The sequence below is a fragment of the Pleurodeles waltl genome, chromosome 3_1 (assembly GCF_031143425.1).
Source record: "Pleurodeles waltl isolate 20211129_DDA chromosome 3_1, aPleWal1.hap1.20221129, whole genome shotgun sequence".
Classification (NCBI taxonomy): Eukaryota; Metazoa; Chordata; class Amphibia; order Caudata; family Salamandridae; genus Pleurodeles; species Pleurodeles waltl.
In genome coordinates, this window is record NC_090440.1 from 78,559,648 (window position 1) to 78,572,024 (window position 12,377).

General features: G+C 49.3%; 1 protein-coding gene across 5 annotated transcripts in view; it reads right to left on the bottom strand.

Annotated features, from left to right (window-relative positions):
* CAPRIN1 (cell cycle associated protein 1) overlaps nt 1–12,377 on the bottom strand; it is a 590,401-nt gene that overhangs the window by 37,715 nt on the left and 540,309 nt on the right. The window lies entirely within an intron of this gene.

The window sequence follows — 12,377 nt, forward strand, 5'->3', positions numbered from 1 at the left end:
ATGGTGGCAGCAACATAAATAGGGTCAGAGATTCTCCTGACATGTTGAAAATCCCCAAAGGGATTGTAACTAAATATGAAGATGGTGATGACATCACCAAATGGTTCACAGCTTTTGAGAGGGCTTGTGTAACCAGAAAAGTGAACAGATCTCACTGGGGTGCTCTCCTTTGGGAAATGTTCACAGGAAAGTGTAGGGATAGACTCCTCACACTCTCTGGACAAGATGCAGAATCTTATGACCTCATGAAGGGTACCCTGATTGAGGGCTTTGGATTCTCCACTGAGGAGTACAGGATTAGGTTCAGGGGGGCTCAAAAATCCTCGAGCCAGACCTGGGTTGACTTTGTTGACTACTCAGTGAAAACACTAGATGGTTGGATTCAAGGCAGTGGTGTAAGTAATTATGATGGGCTGTACAATTTATTTGTGAAAGAACACCTGTTAAGTAATTGTTTCAATGATAAACTGCATCAGCATCTGGTAGACCTAGGACCAATTTCTCCCCAAGAATTGGGAAAGAAGGCGGACCATTGGGTCAAGACAAGGGTGTCCAAGACTTCAACAGGGGGTGACCAAAAGAAAGGGGTCACAAAGACTCCCCAGCAGAAGGGTGATGAGACAACCAAAACTAAAAATAGTAAAGAGTCTTCTACAGGCCCCCAAAAACCTGCACAGGAGGGTGGGCCCAGAGCCTCTTCACAAAACAATGGGTACAAGGGTAAAAACTTTGATCCCAAAAAGGCCTGGTGTCATAGCTGTAAACAGCATGGACACCAAACTGGAGACAAGGCCTGTCCCAAGAAAGGTTCCACTCCAAACTCCCATCCAGGTAACACTGGTATGGCTAGTCTCCAAGTGGGATCAACAGTGTGCCCAGAGCAAATCAGGGTCCACACTGAAGCTACTCTAGTTTCTGAGGGTGGGGTGGATTTAGCCACACTAGCTGTCTGGCCGCCTAACATGCAAAAATACAGACAGCAACTCTTAATTAATGGGACTAGAATAGAGGGCCTGAGGGATACAGGTGCCAGTGTCACCATGGTGACAGAGAAACTGGTTTCCCCTGGCCAATACCTGACTGGAAAAACTTACACAGTCACCAACGCTGACAATCAGAGAAAAGTACATCCCATGGCAATGGTTACTTTAGAATGGGGAGGGGTCAATGGCCTGAAACAGGTGGTGGTCTCCTCAAATATCCCGGTGGACTGTCTGCTTGGAAATGACCTGGAGTCCTCAGCATGGGCTGAGGTAGAGCTAAAAACCCATGCAGCAATGCTGGGTATCCCTGAACTGGTGTGTGTGAAAACGAGAGCACAATGCAAGGCACAGGGTGAAAAAGTAGAGCTGGAGTCTGGAAAAATGGCCCAGCCTACCAAGAGAACAGGAAAGTCAGTTGGGAAACCAACTGCAACACAGCAAAAGAAAGGGAACCTCTCTTCTCAGGAAGAAGTTCTGCCCTCTGAGGGAACTGAGCCTTTGGAACTTGAACCTTATCAGGTTGAGCTCTTAGGCCCAGGGGGACCCTCAAGGGAAGAGCTGTGTAAGGGACAAGAAACCTGTCCCTCTCTTGAAGGCCTTAGGCAGCAAGCTGCTGAAGAGTCCAAAGGCAAGAAAAATGGAACACATAGGGTCTATTGGGAAGATGGGCTCCTGTACACTGAGGCCAGAGACCCCAAACCTGGTGCCACTAGGAGAGTGGTAGTGCCTCAGCTGTTCAGAGAGTTCATCCTAACATTGGCCCATGACATTCCCCTTGCTGGACATTTGGGACAAACCAAGACGTGGGAGAGGTTAGTCAACCACTTCTACTGGCCCAATATGTCCAACATGGTTAAGGAGTTTTGCCTCTCCTGCCCCACCTGTCAAGCCAGTGGTAAGACAGGTGGGCACCCAAAGGCCCCCCTCATTCCACTTCCAGTGGTGGGGGTGCCCTTTGAAAGAGTGGGTGTGGACATAGTTGGTCCACTGGAACCTCCCACAGCCTCAGGAAATATGTATATCCTGGTAGTAGTGGATCATGCTACCAGGTATCCTGAAGCTATTCCCCTTAGGTCGACTACTGCCCCTGCAGTAGCCAAGGCCCTCATTGGTATCTTTACCAGAGTGGGTTTCCCTAAGGAGGTGGTGTCTGACAGAGGTACCAACTTCATGTCAGCATACCTAAAGCACATGTGGAATGAGTGTGGAGTGACTTATAAATTCACTACACCTTACCATCCACAAACTAATGGCTTAGTTGAGAGATTCAACAAGACATTAAAAGGCATGATCATGGGGCTCCCAGAAAAACTCAAAAGGAGATGGGATGTCCTCCTGCCATGTCTGCTTTTCGCTTACAGGGAGGTACCACAGAAGGGAGTAGGGTTCTCACCCTTTGAACTTCTGTTTGGTCATCCTGTAAGGGGACCACTTGCCCTTGTTAAAGAAGGCTGGGAGAGACCTCTCCATGAGCCTAAACAGGACATAGTGGACTATGTACTTGGCCTTCGCTCTAGAATGGCAGAGTACATGGAAAAGGCAACCAAAAACCTTGAGGCCAGCCAACAGCTCCAGAAGTTTTGGTATGACCAAAAGGCTGCACTGGTTGAGTTCCAACCAGGGCAGAAAGTCTGGGTTCTGGAGCCTGTGGCTCCCAGGGCACTCCAGGACAAATGGAGTGGCCCTTACCCAGTACTAGAGAGGAAGAGTCAGGTCACCTACTTGGTGGACCTGGGCACAAGCAGGAGCCCCAAAAGGGTGATCCATGTAAACCGCCTTAAGCTCTTCCACGACAGGGCTGATGTCAATCTGTTGATGGTAACAGATGAGGATCAGGAGGCAGAGAGTGAACCTCTTCCTGATCTTCTGTCATCAGACCCAAAAGATGGTACAGTAGATGGAGTGATCTACTCAGACACCCTCTCTGGCCAACAGCAAGCTGATTGTAGGAGAGTCCTACAACAGTTTCCTGAACTCTTCTCCTTAACCCCTGGTCAGACACACCTGTGTACCCATGATGTGGACACAGGAGACAGCATGCCTGTCAAGAACAAAATCTTTAGACAGTCTGACCATGTTAAGGAAAGCATCAAGGTGGAAGTCCACAAGATGCTGGAATTGGGAGTCATTGAGCGCTCTGACAGCCCCTGGGCTAGCCCAGTGGTCTTAGTCCCCAAACCTCACACCACAGATGGAAAGAAAGAGATGAGGTTTTGTGTGGACTACAGAGGGCTCAATTCTGTCACCAAGACAGATGCTCATCCAATTCCAAGAGCTGATGAGCTCATTGATAAATTAGGTGCTGCCAAATTTCTAAGTACCTTTGACTTGACAGCAGGGTACTGGCAAATAAAAATGGCACCTGGAGCAAAAGAAAAGACAGCATTCTCCACACCTGATGGGCATTATCAGTTTACTGTTATGCCCTTTGGTTTAAAGAATGCCCCTGCCACCTTCCAAAGGTTGGTGAATCAAGTCCTTGCTGGCTTGGAGTCCTTTAGCACAGCTTATCTTGATGATATTGCTGTCTTTAGCTCCACCTGGCAGGATCACCTGGTCCACCTGAGGAAGGTTTTGAAGGCTCTGCAATCTGCAGGCCTCTCTATCAAGGCATCCAAATGCCAGATAGGGCAGGGAACTGTGGTTTACTTGGGACACCTTGTAGGTGGAGGCCAAGTTCAGCCACTCCAACCCAAGATCCAGACTATTCTGGACTGGGTAGCTCCAAAAACCCAGACTCAAGTCAGGGCATTCCTTGGCTTGACTGGGTACTACAGGAGGTTTGTGAAGGGATATGGATCCATTGTGACAGCCCTCACTGAGCTCACCTCCAAGAAAATGCCCAAGAAAGTGAACTGGACTGTGGACTGCCAACAGGCCTTTGACACCCTGAAACAGGCAATGTGCTCAGCACCAGTTCTCAAAGCTCCAGATTATTCTAAGCAGTTCATTGTGCAGACTGATGCCTCTGAACATGGGATAGGGGCAGTTTTGTCCCAAACAAATGATGATGGCCTTGACCAGCCTGTTGCTTTCATTAGCAGGAGGTTACTCCCCAGGGAGCAGCGTTGGAGTGCCATTGAGAGGGAGGCCTTTGCTGTGGTCTGGTCCCTGAAGAAGCTGAGACCATACCTCTTTGGGACTCACTTCCTAGTTCAAACTGACCACAGACCTCTCAAATGGCTGATGCAAATGAAAGGTGAAAATCCTAAACTGTTGAGGTGGTCCATCTCCCTACAGGGAATGGACTTTATAGTGGAACACAGACCTGGGACTGCCCATGCCAATGCAGATGGCCTTTCCAGGTTCTTCCACTTAGAAAATGAAGACTCTCTTGGGAAAGGTTAGTCTCATCCTCTTTCGTTTGGGGGGGGGGTTGTGTAAGGAAATGCCTCCTTGGCATGGTTGCCCCCTGACTTTTTGCCTTTGCTGATGCTATGTTTACAATTGAAAGTGTGCTGAGGCCTGCTAACCAGGCCCCAGCACCAGTGTTCTTTCCCTAACCTGTACTTTTGTATCCACAATTGGCAGACCCTGGCATCCAGATAAGTCCCTTGTAACTGGTACTTCTAGTACCAAGGGCCCTGATGCCAAGGAAGGTCTCTAAGGGCTGCAGCATGTCTTATGCCACCCTGGAGACCTCTCACTCAGCACAGACACACTGCTTACCAGCTTGTGTGTGCTAGTGAGGACAAAACGAGTAAGTCGACATGGCACTCCCCTCAGGGTGCCATGCCAGCCTCTCACTGCCTATGCAGTATAGGTAAGACACCCCTCTAGCAGGCCTTACAGCCCTAAGGCAGGGTGCACTATACCATAGGTGAGGGTACCAGTGCATGAGCATGGTACCCCTACAGTGTCTAAACAAAACCTTAGACATTGTAAGTGCAGGGTAGCCATAAGAGTATATGGTCTGGGAGTCTGTCAAACACGAACTCCACAGCACCATAATGGCTACACTGAAAACTGGGAAGTTTGGTATCAAACTTCTCAGCACAATAAATGCACACTGATGCCAGTGTACATTTTATTGTAAAATACACCACAGAGGGCACCTTAGAGGTGCCCCCTGAAACTTAACCGACTATCTGTGTAGGCTGACTAGTTTTAGCAGCCTGCCACAAACCGAGACATGTTGCTGGCCCCATGGGGAGAGTGCCTTTGTCACTCTGAGGCCAGTAACAAAGCCTGCACTGGGTGGAGATGCTAACACCTCTCCCAGGCAGGAATTGTCACACCTGGCGGCGAGCCTCAAAGGCTCACCTCCTTTGTGCCAACCCAGCAGGACACTCCAGCTAGTGGAGTTGCCCGCCCCCTCCGGCCAGGCCCCACTTTTGGCGGCAAGGCCGGAGAAAATAATGAGAATAACAAGGAGGAGTCACTGGCCAGTCAGGACAGCCCCTAAGGTGTCCTGAGCTGAGGTGACTCTAACTTTTAGAAATCCTCCATCTTGCAGATGGAGGATTCCCCCAATAGGGTTAGGATTGTGACCCCCTCCCCTTGGGAGGAGGCACAAAGAGGGTGTACCCACCCTCAGGGCTAGTAGCCATTGGCTACTAACCCCCCAGACCTAAACACGCCCTAAAATTTAGTATTTAAGGGCTACCCTGAACCCTAGAAAATTAGATTCCTGCAACTACAAGAAGAAGGACTGCCTAGCTGAAAACCCCTGCAGAGGAAGACCAGAAGACGACTACTGCCTTGGCTCCAGAAACTCACCGGCCTGTCTCCTGCCTTCCAAAGATCCTGCTCCAGCGACGCCTTCCAAAGGGACCAGCGACCTCGACATCCTCTGAGGACTGCCCCTGCTTCGAAAAGACAAGAAACTCCCGAGGACAGCGGACCTGCTCCAAGAAAGGCTGCAACTTTGTTTCCAGCAGCCTTGAAAGAACCCTGCAAGCTCCCCGCAAGAAGCGTGAGACTTGCAACACTGCACCCGGCGACCCCGACTCGGCTGGTGGAGATCCAACACCTCAGGAGGGACCCCAGGACTACTCTGATACTGTGAGTACCAAAACCTGTCCCCCCTGAGCCCCCACAGCGCCGCCTGCAGAGGGAATCCCGAGGCTTCCCCTGACCGCGACTCTTTGAACCTAAAGTCCCGACGCCTGGGAGAGACCCTGCACCCGCAGCCCCCAGGACCTGAAGGACCGGACTTTCACTGGAGAAGTGACCCCCAGGAGTCCCTCTCCCTTGCCCAAGTGGAGGTTTCCCCGAGGAATCCCCCCCTTGCCTGCCTGCAGCGCTGAAGAGATCCCGAGATCTCTCATAGACTAACATTGCGAACCCGACGCTTGTTTCTACACTGCACCCGGCCGCCCCCGCGCCGCTGAGGGTGAAATTTCTGTGTGGACTTGTGTCCCCCCCGGTGCCCTACAAAACCCCCCTGGTCTGCCCTCCGAAGACGCGGGTACTTACCTGCAAGCAGACCGGAACCGGGGCACCCCCTTCTCTCCATTCTAGCCTATGTGTTTTGGGCACCACTTTGAACTCTGCACCTGACCGGCCCTGAGCTGCTGGTGTGGTGACTTTGGGGTTGCTCTGAACCCCCAACGGTGGGCTACCTTGGACCAAGAACTGAACCCTGTAAGCGTCTTACTTACCTGGTAAAACTAATCAAAACTTACCTCCCCTAGGAACTGTGAAAATTGCACTAAGTGTCCACTTTTAAAACAGCTATTTGTCAATAACTTGAAAAGTATACATGCAATTTTGATGATTTGAAGTTCCTAAAGTACTTACCTGCAATACCTTTCGAATGAGCTATTACATGTAGAATTTGAACCTGTGGTTCTTAAAATAAACTAAGAAAAGATATTTTTCTATATAAAAACCTATTGGCGGGATTTGTCTCTGAGTGTGTGTACCTCATTTATTGTCTATGTGTATGTACAACAAATGCTTAACACTACTCCTTGGATAAGCCTACTGCTCGACCACACTACCACAAAATAGAGCATTAGTATTATCTATTTTTACCACTATTTTACCTCTAAGGGGAACCCTTGGACTCTGTGCATGCTATTCCTTACTTTGAAATAGCACATACAGAGCCAACTTCCTACACACACCATATGTATAAAGTCAGCCCTAGTAGTGTGACAGAGGGGGCAGATGTCTGCTGCTCCTTGGAACGTGCGTGCTACCCTTTTAGGGGTCAGGTTCATGTGGTGCAGATAACTAAACTGTGTGCATATGAACCTTGAGTTAGTTGAAACAAGTTTTGGTGTGCTCAAACATTGTGACCATTGTTTGTCTGTCGGTGGTGTTGCTAATGCTGTTTCCAAATATGCTCAGAGCTGTTGCATGGGGATTTTCCCTTCGTAACGTATAGTGATGTATAATTGCGTTATGGCCTTACAGGCAGCAGGACCTGGAACACCATGGAGGACTCTGGCTCATTGTGAGTTTTTCGCCATATGGTTTGCAAAACTTTTAAGTCCGCTCTTAAGTCCATAAGTATCTTAAGTCCTTAAAGCAGGAATGAGCCCTGTGGTATCCCATGTTCATCTACTAGGCATTCGAATGTGCTGATAATCTTATCAGTGAACAGGACTCCCCAGGCCTACAGCCCAGTGTTAGACCACGCATTCGCACCAGAAGGTCCTGGCATTCTGGCAACACCCATAGGGGAAGTGCTGGTGAGTATGGAGGGCAGTTGTTATGTTTTCCAGATACAAAGGTGGTCCAGCAGAACTTGGCCATCCTTGTCGAGGCATTTTGCCTATTTCCAGATATCCCTAAATCGGGTTCCAGTAACCATTACAGTGTCATGTTCGGTGTCAGTCCTTCCCCGAGTCCCATTTCTGACATATTTAACCTGCAAGCCATCTTGTGGGCCATTGGAGTTGGGCAGCTACATAGTAGTACTCATAATGCGGGGCACCTTGTCGGCTTGGTTAGAGACACTCTATGTCTGTCTTTGCCCCATATCAGCGTGATAACGAGGGTGAGGAGGTCTTCAAACATTTTTGCTGGTAGGGTGGAAAAAAAGCATAATATCCTGGGGAGGATGAGCATCATTGAAATGGCAATTCTGCCCACTGGCAAGAGTGGAAGGGAATTCAAAATGGAAGAGAAGCTGTTGCGCTCCTGATGGCTCTATCCAACAAAGTTTGTAGTGGAGTGGTACACACGGACCCCAAAATACGTATTAGTATTGCACTCCCAGGGGAGTGGGGTGCGTGGTAGCCCCCTCTTTTTAGGTTCAGTTAAGGCCATCAACGAGAATAGCAGGACTTGTCCCAATTCACCATCAGACCGGATGCCTTGCTGAATCTCTGCAGGGTATCCATGATTTGAGGGAGCAACGTGGCATCCTCTCTACGTTATACAAGTGCATGGTCTGCGTATAGCGAGACGATATGCCAGCTGCCATCGGCCTGGACCCCCCAGTCCACAGTGTGTATGCTAGGGGTCCATTGCTAGTGTAGAAATATTAGGGGATGGAGGGCACCCCTGTCGAGTTATAGTGTCTTGATCCATCGCCAGAACGTGGGGCCTAGCCTCATCTTTTTGAGGATTGCCCGGTCACCCGAGCGAGTAGAATGCCGTCTCTATGTCTACAGCGGACATCCATGGATTGTTACCCGAAGATGTCCTCCAGTTCATCAGTATGAATAAGCTGCAGAGGTTTAGGACGGTATTTCTTCCCGGGATGAACCAGTTTTGGTTCTGATGTATTAACTGCTACGCAACAGGTACCAGTCAGTTGGCCAATACCTTCCCCAAGATCTTATAGTCTGTGTTCAATAGGGAGAGGAGGCAGTGTGAGTCTAGCAGTAGCGCATCGCGATCCGGTTTATGGAGGACCACCAGAACGGCCTCTCGTAGGGAGAGTGGAAGCATGCCCTTTGCGAACGCTACGATAAACATTATGAGTAAGTGTGGTAGGAGTTTAGGTCGGAACGCAGAGTAAAACTCTACTGGTCAACCGGCCATCCCTTGTGATTTGTCCCCTTGCCAATTGCTGGATCGTCTGAGCTATTTTGTCTGTGGAGAGGGGGGCCTCGAGGTCAGCCCTGTGAATTGCCTGTGGGCAGGGTAATTGGAGGGTGTTTAGGAATGAACAAATCGGAGTGACATCAAAAGGGCGTGGGGCCGAGTAAAGGTTGACATAGTAAGACCAGAAAGCATTATTTATGTTGGGTGTTGAGGATATGACCTGTCATGTTACGAATAGCAGTGATGGGTGTCCTTGACTTTTCAGACCAGAGAAGCCATGACAGCAGTCTGCCTGCCTTACCACCGTCTGCATGTTTTTTGTGAGATATTCCTTTTAATTTACTCTGCGTAGTTGTTGCGATGCCATCTTATATGTCAGGCGTAGTTTGAGTTTTTGAAAATCAGTTTCCAGTGTTCAGCTCTTTGCGAAGCACCACCCAAGTTCTGTGTAACTTTTTTTTTTATTGCGTGGCCCCGCAGAACCACTTTGAAGGCGTCCCATTTGACTCCGAGGTCAGACTCCATGCCCTTATCTGTGAAGCATGAGGTGACGTGCTATGACATGGCTTCTCAGGGCACATCTTGTAGAGCTTCCGACGGAAGCCGCCAGGTGGCTATACAGGGGAGGGCTTAGCCCTGAAGTATGAGATGACGTGCAATGACATGGCTTCTCAGGACACATCTTGTAGAGCTTCTGACAAAAGCTGCCAGGTGGCTATACAGGGGAGGAAATGTCCCCAAGTAAGCTGAAGTGGTAACAGGCAGTGGTCCGAAGTAGTAGGTTCCAAATATTCAGCCCTGGTGACCCCCGGTACCACAGCATGTGTATCTGCAGCTACCCATGCCATCGAACATGTATATATAAAATGAAATGTGTAGATTTATATAATGCTGCTGATCAGCGGTGAGGGTATCCAGGCGTTGTACATGGGCAAGATTAAATAATTTGCCCAGAATCACAGGATGTTCCACTGAGGCTCGAACCCAGATCCCGAGGCAATCGTTCTGACTGCTGTGCAGCATCCTCTCCCCCACTATATGAGGTCTATCTTGGTGTGTATGTCATGCAAACCTGAGTAGTAAGAGTATTCCCTGTGCACAAGGTGTAGGCTATGCCATGCATTAACCTGCGTGTTGGTGACCCAGCGTGCAAGGTGCTGAGACAGCATGATCCATTGTTCTCTCTGTACAGGTGGGAAGGATCGGTCTAGCACTAACTCTGGCACGCAGTTAAAATCTCCTCCCCAGTAACTAGAGCCCATCATATTGCGAAACAAAGCCGATGTAAGGGATTGCAGGAAGTGTGCCTGGTTTGTGTTAGGGCACATAAGGAAATTAATGTGGAGGGGAGACCATCTAACGCCCCTTCTAATACTGCATAGCTCCCTTCTGGGTCCACTCTAGTATGTAAAACCTACAATGGTGTCCTTGGCACAACCCAAATAAGGACCCCTCTGGCATACCAAGAGTATTTGGTTTCTGTCAAAGTGCTGCGCTTGCAAATGCTGTCTTAGTCAGGTGCTGCTAAGTGTGTTTCTTGCAAAAGTGCTACACTTATATGCCGCGTGCGCAGGTATTGATAGACTCTGTAGTGTTTAACGTAGCTAGCTAATCCCCGCACGCTCCAGGTCAGTAATAGGAGCTGTGTCCCTGATCTTATTCCTGCTGAGCCACGTAGAAGTGTCTGATAGGACATCCCTGTTCTGACCCTAGCCCCTTCTAGGTCCAATTAGCCCCTCAACAGTCAGGCCACATGTCATGCTAAAAACAAACAATAGAACAATTCTATTCAAAGTAAAGAAACTACCCCTAAGCATACAACACCCTTTCCCAGGCTGGCACGCTAACGGGCATCCGGCCAGTCTCACTTAATTGCTGTGTAAGAAATTGAGAACACAAACTGCTCGATTAGGGTGACACTGTCAATATGTGTGTGTTTGGGAGGGGGGAGGGTGATTGACGAGACAGTCTCAAGGACAGTTCGTATGGTGCATACAGCCCCCGGTCCAAACACAGAGGTAGGGCTCTCCACTCTAGATCTGTCTCTAAGTTTCTGCTTGGTGTGCCCCAAGGAAGAATGAATGCATGGGTATCCCCCCCTCTACGTTCATAGCACTTCTTCAGCAGTTTGTGGGGTAACATGGGTCTAATCTGCAATACTGAGGTTGGATAGCACCGGGTGTCTGCAGGAAACCCCTTGGTTCAGCCCCCCTCCTCCGTCCTGCTCTAGTGCACTCAATCAAGGCCCCTTAGCACAGTATCTTGTGAGATTCACAGTAATGAGGTCCTAAGATCTAGTGTGGTTTGGCGTAAAGAGCAAGGAATTCCTGCCAGCCGGCCACAAGCAGGGGCTGCGGCTGATCACCTTAGTGGGGGAGGTGGGATCCACCTGACCCCTCCTCTCCTCTCCCACATATCCCCCAGCAGGTGAAGGCCCCCAGGCATTGGGTCCTACAGGGCGGGCACAATGAGGCTCTCCCCAGCGGACAGAGACCAACTCGCTGACTGTAGGTGTTGGGAGGGTGGGTTCCTCCTCTCCCTTCTGTTGAGCAGCCTAACGCACACCCACCATTGCCTGGCCCGCCTCTTGGCCGCCAGATGGGACACTGCCACTCTTCTCCAGTCGTCTTGGGACCTCAGCTGTGCAGCAGATCTGGAGCAAGTGACAATTCCTCACCGCGAAGGGGGTAAATTCTGCTTCCCCGGTCGCAGCTGCAACCCGGCTCCGATGGCCACTGCTTCCAGGGGCCACCCTAGGCCCTTGGGTGTGGCCCAATGCCATGTTTGCCTTGCAGTGTCCCAGACTTCCTCAGCGAGAACGGTGTGCACCCAAGGCAGTGCCCCCAGGGTCTGGGGCTACTTTCAATCCACTGCCTTTGGCGGAGAGCTGTCTATGGCAGGTCAGAATAACTTTGAGGCCTGGGTGCTGCAGAGTCTTGTTCTTTGTGACCGTTCATTAATGCAAATCCTTTATGATTAGTGAGTGCTCAAAATAAACGCTGTAAGGTCACACTGCACTACTGACAGTGGTTCCAGTAGAAAAAAAAATTGTTCACGTTTGAAAAGTTTAACAATGAGACTATGTATAATGGTCCCAGAATGCTCTGATTAGATGCAAATGCTTGTAGTAGCGTGTAAGCAAGATTGATGATTCTTTGCTTTCATAATAAAATGTTCAAAACAAATGCAACTTGGAAAAATAACTTTTTTGCAAAATTATTGTGAATTTTTAGGTACTTTCTTTGAAGCATCATTTAGTAAAATACGTTGATGTATGCTAGTATTTCCCAAAAATATTCATAATGGAAAAATCAGCACAACCATTTTCAACAAAATTATGAGAGAAATGAAATAAAGCGAGCAGTGGCAAAGGCAGCCAATCCGACATTGGTTGTCAGTGTTTTGGATTTGTCAATGTGTGTCTTGTTAGGACATGGCTTTTGTAACACT